Raw genomic sequence first — 10556 nt, forward strand, 5'->3', positions numbered from 1 at the left:
TTGGAGCTAAAAGGGACCTTGAAGATCATCTATTCCAATTTTCTCATTTTGCAGGTCAGGGAAACTAAGGTCTGAAGAGATAATTTCCCTCACAAATTAGGGACAGACCTAAGATTAGAATGTCCCTTGATTTGTCTCTTGACTTCTAATCAAGTTTTCCATGGCATCTTAATTGATCAATCATCATCATTGAACAATGATAACTTTCTCTGAAACCCATGGTCCAAATGGGAAAGTCAAAAAATTATTTTGGTCAAAAGGTATATAATGTATTTTAGGTACATTTATTTGAAAAACAAGTGAATTAAATTGGCAAAGATAATAAAAATGCCTAAATAACAACATTTTGTAGGAAGATAGGTACACTAATACACTAACCCAACCATTCTGGAAGGCAATTTGGAATTACACAAGAAAAGTACAATTACACTACTTTATTAGCCAGTACTTCCATTACTGAGTGCATATGCCAATGAAGTCAAAGGCAGGAAGAAAGGTTCTATACATATCAAAATGTTTATAGCATCATTTTTCTGGTGGTGGCAAAAAAAACAACAAAAAAAAACCCACCGGAAACAATATGGATACTGCTGGGAAATGGCTAAACAAATCATAGTATATTATTAAAGTAAACTACTAGGATGCCATAAGAAATAATGAATTTGAGACACATAGGGAGAATTTTATGAACTGACAAAAGCTGAAATAGAATCAGAAAAACAAAGGACATAGTAACTACTATGATGTAAATGAAAATGTGCAAAAAGGTAGCTGATCAATTGCAATGACCAGCTTTGGTCCTAAAAGAATAGATGATTAAATTTACTTCCTTCCTCTTGGTGGAGGGAGTGCAGGGACTGGGAGAATGGAACGTGGCATATATCTGCTACTCTCAATTTTATTATCTGGTTTTGCTTAATTGTTTTTCTTTTTCACAAGGTTAGAGTTTAATGGCAAAAATATATCAGGAAGTGACATCAAAAAAATTAAAAAACTTTAAAAAGGAAAGTGGTTGAGGTTATAATCTATTATGTATTTGGGAAAGAAAAAAGGAAATTAAGTTTTGTCACATATAATTGATCTGGGGTTCATGGGGGGGGGGTAAGGGATAGGTCAGTGCCCAAGGAGATAATGTTCCCTATTCTTTCTTCATTCCTTTTCCCTAGTCTATTTAGATCTTTGGTATAATTAGTCAAGGCAGCTAGGTGGTACAGTAAGTGGAGAGAGTACTGGGCCTGGAGTCAGGAAAACCTGAATTCCAATCTGGCCTCAGACATTTGCCAACTGTATGACCCCAGGAAAACCACTTAACCCTGTTTGCCTCAGTTTTCTCATCTGTAAAATGAGCTGGAGAAGGAAATAGCAAACTATTGAGTATCTTTGCCAGGAAAACCTCAAATGGGGTCATAAAAATTCAGCCATGACTGAAATGACTGAACAACAAATAATTGGTCAACCATGTAATAATAGATAGAAAGATCCTTAAGGGCAGAGGCTTTCACTTCTTTAACCTGGAGACCTAGGATAGAGCCTGGCATATGGTAAGTGCTTAATAAATGCTTATTGATTGCTTTATCGATATGCTTAAAAATATGCTGCATGTTATGCCCAGAATTCTGAATCTAATCAACGTTTCTGTTTGCAATGAGAAATGGCAACATTTCATTTACCAAAGAACCCTAGAGCCCTTGGAAGTTTACTGGAAGAACATCTCCTAAACAGAGCTAACCAGGTAGAGTTCAGCTATTGGAAAGTAAGCAGGGAATTACGTGGACTTTCAGATTTCAAGTCAGCTAGAGACTTCTGACAAAGGTTCTCTTGGGGGCAATAATTAGCTGAGATGACTCAGACCTATGCTCTAAAGAACTTGGCACCTAGAATAAGGAATTTCTTTATGGAGAGGAAAATGACCATTTCCCTTAGACAAACAGAAAGAAAAACCCTTCATTCTGGGCAAAAAACTGAGAAGGGTTCTCCCCCCAAGTCTGGTGGCTGGATAAACAAGGGCTTCTGTCAGCTTCTAAAACACCTGTAGTAAAAAATAGTCCCAGTGCTTTAAGCTGAAATAGCAACAGGAGAATCCACTCCACTTCAAAGGAAGAAAGGACCCGTCAGCTCTGGCCTCCAGCTAAAGGTAGAAGAAGCTTTAAACCAAGAGAAGCTCTACAACTTTGTGCAAAATAGTGCTGTATCTGCCAGAGACAGGGGGATCAGTGGGACAAAGTCAAGCAGTTGTTACATGAGGTCATCAGAGATTATATATCTTTGGCCAACAGAGACTATATGCCCTGTGAGACTAGTGGCAGGTAGGTCTAATGGGAGATGTGGGATGATAACATACGCAGAAGACATGGGCAACTTTACAGAGTGGGAGGCATAAGGTACCCTTCACCAAGTGTGTTTATGTTTGTACTCCTCCATGTGTGAACTTTGACCAGGTTGGTGAAGAAGTGGCACGTGTACAGAGCCGGCACTCGCTCTGTCCTCCTCTTCCCAGTGCCCAAGGACTTTTTTGCATGCCCTACCATGTCCAGTGGCTCAAAGCAAGCACTTTCTCCCTCAGTTCTCTCAGGGTAATCAGGGGGCTTGAATTTGCCCTCTAGGTACTCAAACTCTGCCAACCTTGAGTGCTTCTCTATCTGTGCTCCTAGCCATACATTTTTCTGTGTTTGTGACTCTTTATATTTCCAGGCTTTCCACTTATAGCATGAATATTTGTGAGAGAGCATACTTCAGGTTCTGTTTCTTCTTTTCTTACTATTCTATTTCACTAATTATTAACTAATTATGTTCTCTCATTGAGTAGTCAAAAGAAATGCACTGGAGACCTGTAAGCCATGTTCTTAAGGGGAGAAAGACCCTTAGGGTGCAGGTCTCCCTTCCACATCACAACTTTTCCCATCGTGGTTTCAATATATTTTGGGCTGGCATAAGAAATCAAATGGGAATTTGGGGGGAGTTTTGTGGAAGCCACAGATGACAAAGACTGGCAGATGACAAAGAAAAAGTTAGAAACTCAGAAATGCATAAAATATGTGTATAGTATTGTATAATATCAACATTTTTTATATTTTAATACTATACGTTTGCACAATTTTTTTCTTAAAGTTAAAAGAAGTAAAGTTAAAATTTATGAAAAGAACACAAAAGTCAGCAACAGTGCCAACAGGTTAGAAAAAGAGACACCTTCAAATGTTTAATAAGTCATAAATGGATCCGATGTTTTTACTGTTATGTGTAATATTACCTGTACAACAGATAGTTTGCTGCTTAACTACATTAATAAAGTTACACAATTTTTTCCCTTAAAATTAAATTTGTAGTTAAAGAACTACAGTTCACACTGTTTTGCGAATGCTAAATGTGTTTATGGCAATCTCTCACGTGACATCTTACAGCAATATCATAGTGATCTTTGCATCTCAAATTATTAAACATGCAGTATGTTTAATATTATTCTCCTCAAATTTGTTTCATTTTAAAATGCTTTATATTTATTTCATATATTTATTTCTTTTTCATATAGTATTTTTCCTTAACATTAATCAAATACTTAACCCAAATTTTACAATAGGGGACTGTACACACCCCATAAAACAAAAAGAAAAAAAATTTACCCTTCTTCTCTGGTATGAAGGGAGGGCCAAAAAAGTTTTAAACAGATTTTCTATACTGTAGGGGTGCCCACCCCTAACCCCCAAGATATGCAAGGGATTATCTGTACTTTAATCTTAGAGTAACTTTGTTTGAGCAATCCTCTGTATGAGTTTGGGGGAGTTCCATTTCCCTGCAGAGATATTCCTTAAGCTTATTTACTTTTTCTTTTTGAGGAAGACTGGCACTAGCACTTTGATCTTAAATAACAATTCCTTGGTCATATCAAAAAGAGTACAATTTATGCAGGTCCCTACAAAATTCTCCATGTGTCTTGTTCTTGCTAAATAGCTCTTGTAGCCAACTCCTCTGGAACAACTCTACTTACCTTGTTAGCCCTTTGATATCTATATTCAATTTCCATTCCTTTGTCTTACCATCTTCCTCCCTTTGCTAGCTTATTTCTCCTTTTCTTCTCAAACCATTCCCTTTTCTCATCTTCCTAGATTCCATTTCTAGCCTCCTTTACAATCCCTAAATCAAATATTCCAGATATCCTTCACATTCCCCCCCCCATAGATCCTTTTTCTATTTCTCCTACCCAAGTCAAAAGTAGAAATAACAGTAGTTTCTTCCTCACAAGATTTTTGTGAGGATCAAGTGAGTTAATGTATAGACAATGATTTGCATACCTTCAAGCTCTATTATGTAAATGTTGACTATTATTAATTTCTGGAAGCTTTACCTGTGTACAAATCTTTTGCCCCACCCAAATGTCATGGCACAGGAAATTCTACCATTAGATGTCTCATTGAATTAAGCAACCTTTAGGGGAGGTGATTGGAGATGCAAATACATTCTGGGAAGGGTAACACTCTAACTATTTGGCATTGCAGAGACCTGAGGAATCAGCTGATGCAACCTTCTCATTTTAGAAAGACAAGGAACTGAAACTTACAGAATTTAAGAGATTAAGTCTACATCTCCACCTTTTCTTTTACAATGCATCAGCAGCATTCTTCCTTAGTGTTAATTACTTCCTTCTAAGACTGGATGGAGGAACAGCAAGAAAACCAGGAAATCTTTCAGTCTGAAAGAGTCATTGCAGATGCTGCTGCTTGTCAGTTTCTTTTGCCAAAGATGAAAAATAAAAAGCTCCTTCCATTATACTTCAAGTATATAAAAGACTTCAAGTGAAAGACGCCATGTGAGGAAAAACAATAAGAGCAGGGAAAAGCAGGAAAGCAGCATTCTAGAGGATACAAATAACGCAAAAGTATTTTTCATCATTCTGAATCTCCTTTAGAATTGGAGCTCACATTTATATAATGTCTACTGTTACAAAATTCTTACTGTATTTGAACCTTGCCATAACATTGGTAAATCAGTAGTAGGAGGGGGAAACTGACCAATGAGGACCATTGGCAAATTCTCCTGTTGCCCAGGTATCACATTTTACAGCTATGTAGTGCTAGCCTTGGGCAGCTAGGTGGTGATGTGGATTGAGTGCCAGAAGTGGAGTCAGGAAGACCTGAGCTCAAATCTGGCCTCAGACATTTACCAACCATGTGATCCTGAGCAAGTCACTTAACCCTGTTTGACTCAGTTTCTTCATCTGTAAAATGGGCTCGAGAAGGAAATGGAAAACTTCTTATTTTTGCCAAGAAAAGTTCAAATGGGGTCCCAGAGTTGGACATGAGACTGAAAAATGATTGAATATGAGTACTAGATTTATTGAACTTAAATGACTTGCCCAGGGTTGCACAGCTGGTAAGTGTCAGAGAAGGAATTCTAACTAGAAAAACAAAACCCTCCAAAACTTACATCCTTTTTGGTCTTTCTAGGTTAGATTATGCTTTGAACATCTTTCATTTGGGATAAATCAAGTTCTTAGATGTTAAATAGACCCGTTTTCTCATCTAGGAAATGAGAGGATTGGTCTATACAATCTCTAAAACCTCTTTCAGGTCCACACTTTTGTGATTAGAAATCTGAGGGAGGAAAGAAAACCTATCTTGAGGGTATAACAGCCTCTTTGGAGCCTTCAGCTTGTGATTTAAAAACAGGAAGTAGATAAATGTGTGTGCACTCCTGTGGAAATATATACTGCTCAGTGGAATGTGGTGGAGATCATCAGCTCACCACATTTGTGGTTGCTTCACCACATGCCAACCAACATAGTGTAGATATCAAAGAGTCTTCATCAGAGACTTGAGCCATCAGACCAACTGGCAGCAGTTTAAGATTTAAGAACTGGGGAAAAACATAAAGAACATTTTCTTTTTTTTTTCATGGTAGAAAGCTCTCAGAGCTGTGCACAGACCACACAGACCTCCACAAGTGGTCTGACTGGGAACAACTACAGTCGGACCATGACCTCCTTCTTCCTGGAATCTTGGCTTTAAAAAAAAATGGAGCCAAAGATCACATGAACTTCATTGCTGTTTCCTAAAGAATTTTCAGGCCCCTAAAAATCCCCAAATCTTTTTCAGACAAACTGCTTTCTATCCACATCTCCATCCTGTGCTCTAAAGTATGTTTTTGAACCTGTATAAGGCTTGACATTGAGTTCAGCTTAATCCTATTGGATTTGGCCCCATGTTCCAGCCCATCTAGATCTTTTTGAATCCTATTACCCAATATGTTAGCGATGTCTCCAAACTACAAATTTAATGAGTTGCTCATTCATGCCTTTATCTAGACCACTGATTAAAAAAGAAGTAAACAGCCTCAGTTGGTGCCAAACAGAGATTCCTCAAAGATTCTCTCCTGGAGACCTCCTACTACCCTGACATTGAACCAGAAATGGCTGCTACTCTTTCAACCAACTGTGAAATCTTTTAATCCAATAGTATCAGAGGATGATAGGTTTAGAACTGGAAGAAACTTTATAGGTTATCAACTCTAACTCCCTCATTTTACAAATGAGGAAACTGAAACTGAAAGGACTTGCCCAAGGTCACATAGCTAGGATGTTCCTGAGTCAAGTTTTGATATCAGGTCTTCCTTACTCTAAGCCAGTGGTCTATGCATTGTGCCACCTAGCTGCAATAGTTGATAGATAATTGTATTATCTAGTCCATATCTCTCAATCTTCTCCACAGCAATAATTCATGCAAAGCTTGGCTAAAATCTAGGTGAACTATATCTTTAGCATTTCCCCAAGTTACCAGTTAAGTAGTGTAAATGAAGATTTTGAGAAGTGACAAAATGGATCTGCAGAAAAAGCAAGAAGCTTAGAACTTGGTAAAACGCCAATCAAATGAGATGGAGACAGAGTTCCAATGGAGTCTTGAAGGGAGCAGTTAGGAAGCCCAGCTGCTTAAACTTCACTTCCTTCTCTGGCTGTTGGAAGAGAAAATGGAAGACAAATTCTCTCTTTGGTCATTGATTATCTATATGACTGAGTGTTGAGAAGACTTTTGGGTTTAGCTCAGAAGAAACCCGTCAGCCTTTGCTGTCAACATCTCCCCTTAAGGAAAGATAGCATTATTTCCTGAATTTGAATACATCTTAGAATCATCAATCAACAGGGATAACTTATAAAATCAGGGAGACCTATTTTCCTCTCACCTCTTCCCTTCACCTTACCTCCTCTATTTAAAAGAATAAGAGACCTCTTAGTTGAGAGATTTAATTGTGAGAGTTAGTTATTAGAGGAAACCTTCAAACTTACCATTTCTGAGAAGAATATTCAAGACAGTTGAAGGGGAACAGGAAGTAGGGTAAGGGGAGGAGCACAAGATCCAGTCTTTCCCTTAGTTGGCTTCCTGGTGTTATGGTTTTGGTATTTCCTATTACCATAATTCACCTAATAGCGATATCTACTAGAGTAGCAATGCCAAAAAAGGAAATACTCTCCATAAAAGACTGAAGAGGAGAGAGACTGGTATCAGAGAGACTGTTAGGAGACTGATAAAACAATTGAATTTTGTTATATGTCATTCCAAATTCTTCCTCCTACTCTATCCATTGAAAAGGCTAACAACAACAAAAAGGCTTAGTATGTATAGTTATTCAAAATAAATTTCCACATATTGTAACAGTTAGGATAAGAGGTGATGAGGTCAGAAATAGGGTAGTCACAGTGTGAATAGGGTGGGGAAAAAAACCCATGCAATTAAAGAGGTGGAAATAATAGAACTTATCAGATGACCAGTCATAAATGGAGGACTGGTTTGAGGAAGAGTGAAAAGTAGAAATGACTGTGTTTTTGAAATTCACTGACTGGGAGGATAAGAGTGCCATTAACAGAAAAAGAGAAGTTTATAGAAGGGACATGCTAAGGGGCAGGGTAAAAGATAATATGGATTTATATTTGAACATATTGAGGCCTTAGCCAATCATATCCATCTCCTTGATATTTTCTTTTCTCTAGGTTTTTGTAGCACTTTTATCTCCTGGTTCGCTTCCTTTCTCCTTGGAAAGATATCTAAGGGGAGATATTCAAGAGACACTTGGAGATGAGGGCTAGAGATAATAACAGAAATTAAAGTTGAATTTGGGAGTCATTTGAGTGGAGATAACTGAACCTTTGGAGCGGAAAAGATCACCAAGAAACAGTATGTATATGTGTTCATATATACATATATTTACATGAATATATAAGATTGTATGTACATACATACATGTGTGTGTGTGTGTGTGTGTATACACACAATGGGCAGCCAGGTAGCTCAGTGGATTGAGAACCAGGCCTAGAGACAGGAGGGCCTAGGTTCAAATCTAGCCTCAGACACTTCCCAGCTGTGTGATTCTGGGCAAGTCATCTAACCCCCATTGCCTAGTCTTTATCACTCTTCTGCCTTGGAACCAACACATAGTATTGATTCTAAGGAGGAAGGTAAGGATTTTAAAAAATAAAATAAAATATATACACACATACATACATATAGAAAGAGAATGAAGGAAGGAGGAGGAGGAGGAAAAAGATAAAGAAGAGTACTTTGGGTGACATCTATGAGTCAGTAAAGGAGACGGAGTAGATAGGAAGAAAGCCAAGGTAAAACAATGGACCAGAAAACAAAGCTAGAAATATCCAGGACTTGAAGATGGTCTATAGTGTAAAAAAGCTGCAAAAAAGGAAGATTATTCATTTGATTCAGTAAGACGCCTCTGGGAATTTTTGAGAGAAATATTTCTGGAGTTGAGAGCTTGAATTTAGATTGAACAAGGCAAGGTTAAGTGAATGGGAGGTGAGGAAATATAGTCAGTGTGTGTTATTATAATAATATAGCTAGTGTTTATATAGTCCTATAAAGTTTGCAAAGCATAAATCCACCATCAGGTTGCAGAAATAGTAATAATGGAAAAGAAGTGATTAAATGGTGAAAGCTCCTGAATTCCATCATTGTAGAGGAGTAGAGAAAACTCCAGAACTGTACTCTTCAGGAGAAGCCGGAGCAGTTCTTAGATAGTAGTTCAAATAACAACTCCAAGGAACATTATAGCAAAATCCAAGAGCTCCCCAAGCCAAAGAGAAAATACTACAAGCAGCCATAAGGAAACAATTCAAATACCATGGAGCTACAGTCAGGATTACATAGGACTTAGCAGCCTTCACATTAAAGGATCAGAAGGCTTAGAATATGATATTCTAGAAGGCAAAAAGATCTAGTTTTACAACCCAAAATTATCTACCTAGCAAAATGAATATATTCTTTCAGGGGGAAAAAAATCATCATTTAATAAAATAGAAGATTTCCAAGCATTCATGATGAAAAGACTAGACTTAAACATAAAACTTGATGTCCAAATATAAGACTGAGAAAGTGACTCTAGAGAGAGAGGGGCTGAGCTATGAGGTAAAGGAACAAAACTTCATTTTGTCTCCTGTTACTATTATGAGTAACTTGGACCATGGAAATTTCATGGGAAGTGGGATATCTCTCTAGCAAACTCAAATTCTTTTCCTTTCCAGGAGGAAGTCCAAGTCCGTAGGTAAGACCATAAAATTGGAGGCCTGGGTATGTTTTTAGAGTGGAAAATGCAACTCACGGGGCAACAGGAAAGTGTCTTTACAGTTATGAATCCTTTGTGTTTTACTGTTTTCTGTGGGATGAAATAAAGATTGCCTTACACTGATTAAGCATTGTTCCAAGGAAAGCTTTAATGGGGACTGAAAATTTTTACATGTATCTGTGGAAACTGTGACAAGGAAATCACCTTTAAAAGACTGATATATATTAATTTAAGGTCGCCAAGGAATTCAGCTATATAATTCCTTAATGAAAACTCAAGTCAGCCGTCAACCTTTTATGGAGTTTTAATTACAAACAGGAGGAAGAAAGGAATTAGAGATAGAGAGATAGAGGGAGAGAGAAAGGGGAGAGAAGGGAATAGGGCTTAAATACCCCTTCTGTTTAGGCTGGGCCAAAAGGCCCAAGCCCTTAGATAGCTGGGGCAATGAAAAGAGATCAGTCCCTATTACTCACGTGACCAAAAATGGAGAAACAGTCTCCGGGGCCCCCACCTTCAGCTTCCTTCAGCGCAAGCTTCTCAGAGCACACCACAACCACTCCGACAAACTCCTCAACCACCTCTCGTCTTCAGACCCCCCCTCTCCTTAAGGAAACCATCCAAGTTCCCTCCCCTCAGTCCTCACATCTACCAATCACCTGTCCATCAATTTCCCTGTGCCAATGGAGGCTCTAGCTTAACCCAGGACCGCCCAGAGGTCTCTGGCTCTGCACATGTCTGTTGAAGGTCATATTTTCAAATAATTAAATCTTTGATCCTTTGCTACAGCCCTTTCTAAATCCTGTTAACCTGAGTAGGGTAGAGATTGAAATAATTAAATTTTTATCTAGGCTGCAGCCCTTACTCAATCCTGTTAGGACTGAATAGGGTGGAGATTGATTCCAAGTATCTCCATTGTATCAATTCTAAAATCAATCATGACTCAAAGAAATTCCTGTTCTATGCTTAAGCATAGGTCAAAGTCCTTTCCATTGTTCAGCAAA

This window comes from Monodelphis domestica, chromosome 3 (genome assembly GCF_027887165.1).
Source record: "Monodelphis domestica isolate mMonDom1 chromosome 3, mMonDom1.pri, whole genome shotgun sequence".
Taxonomy (NCBI): domain Eukaryota; kingdom Metazoa; phylum Chordata; class Mammalia; order Didelphimorphia; family Didelphidae; genus Monodelphis; species Monodelphis domestica.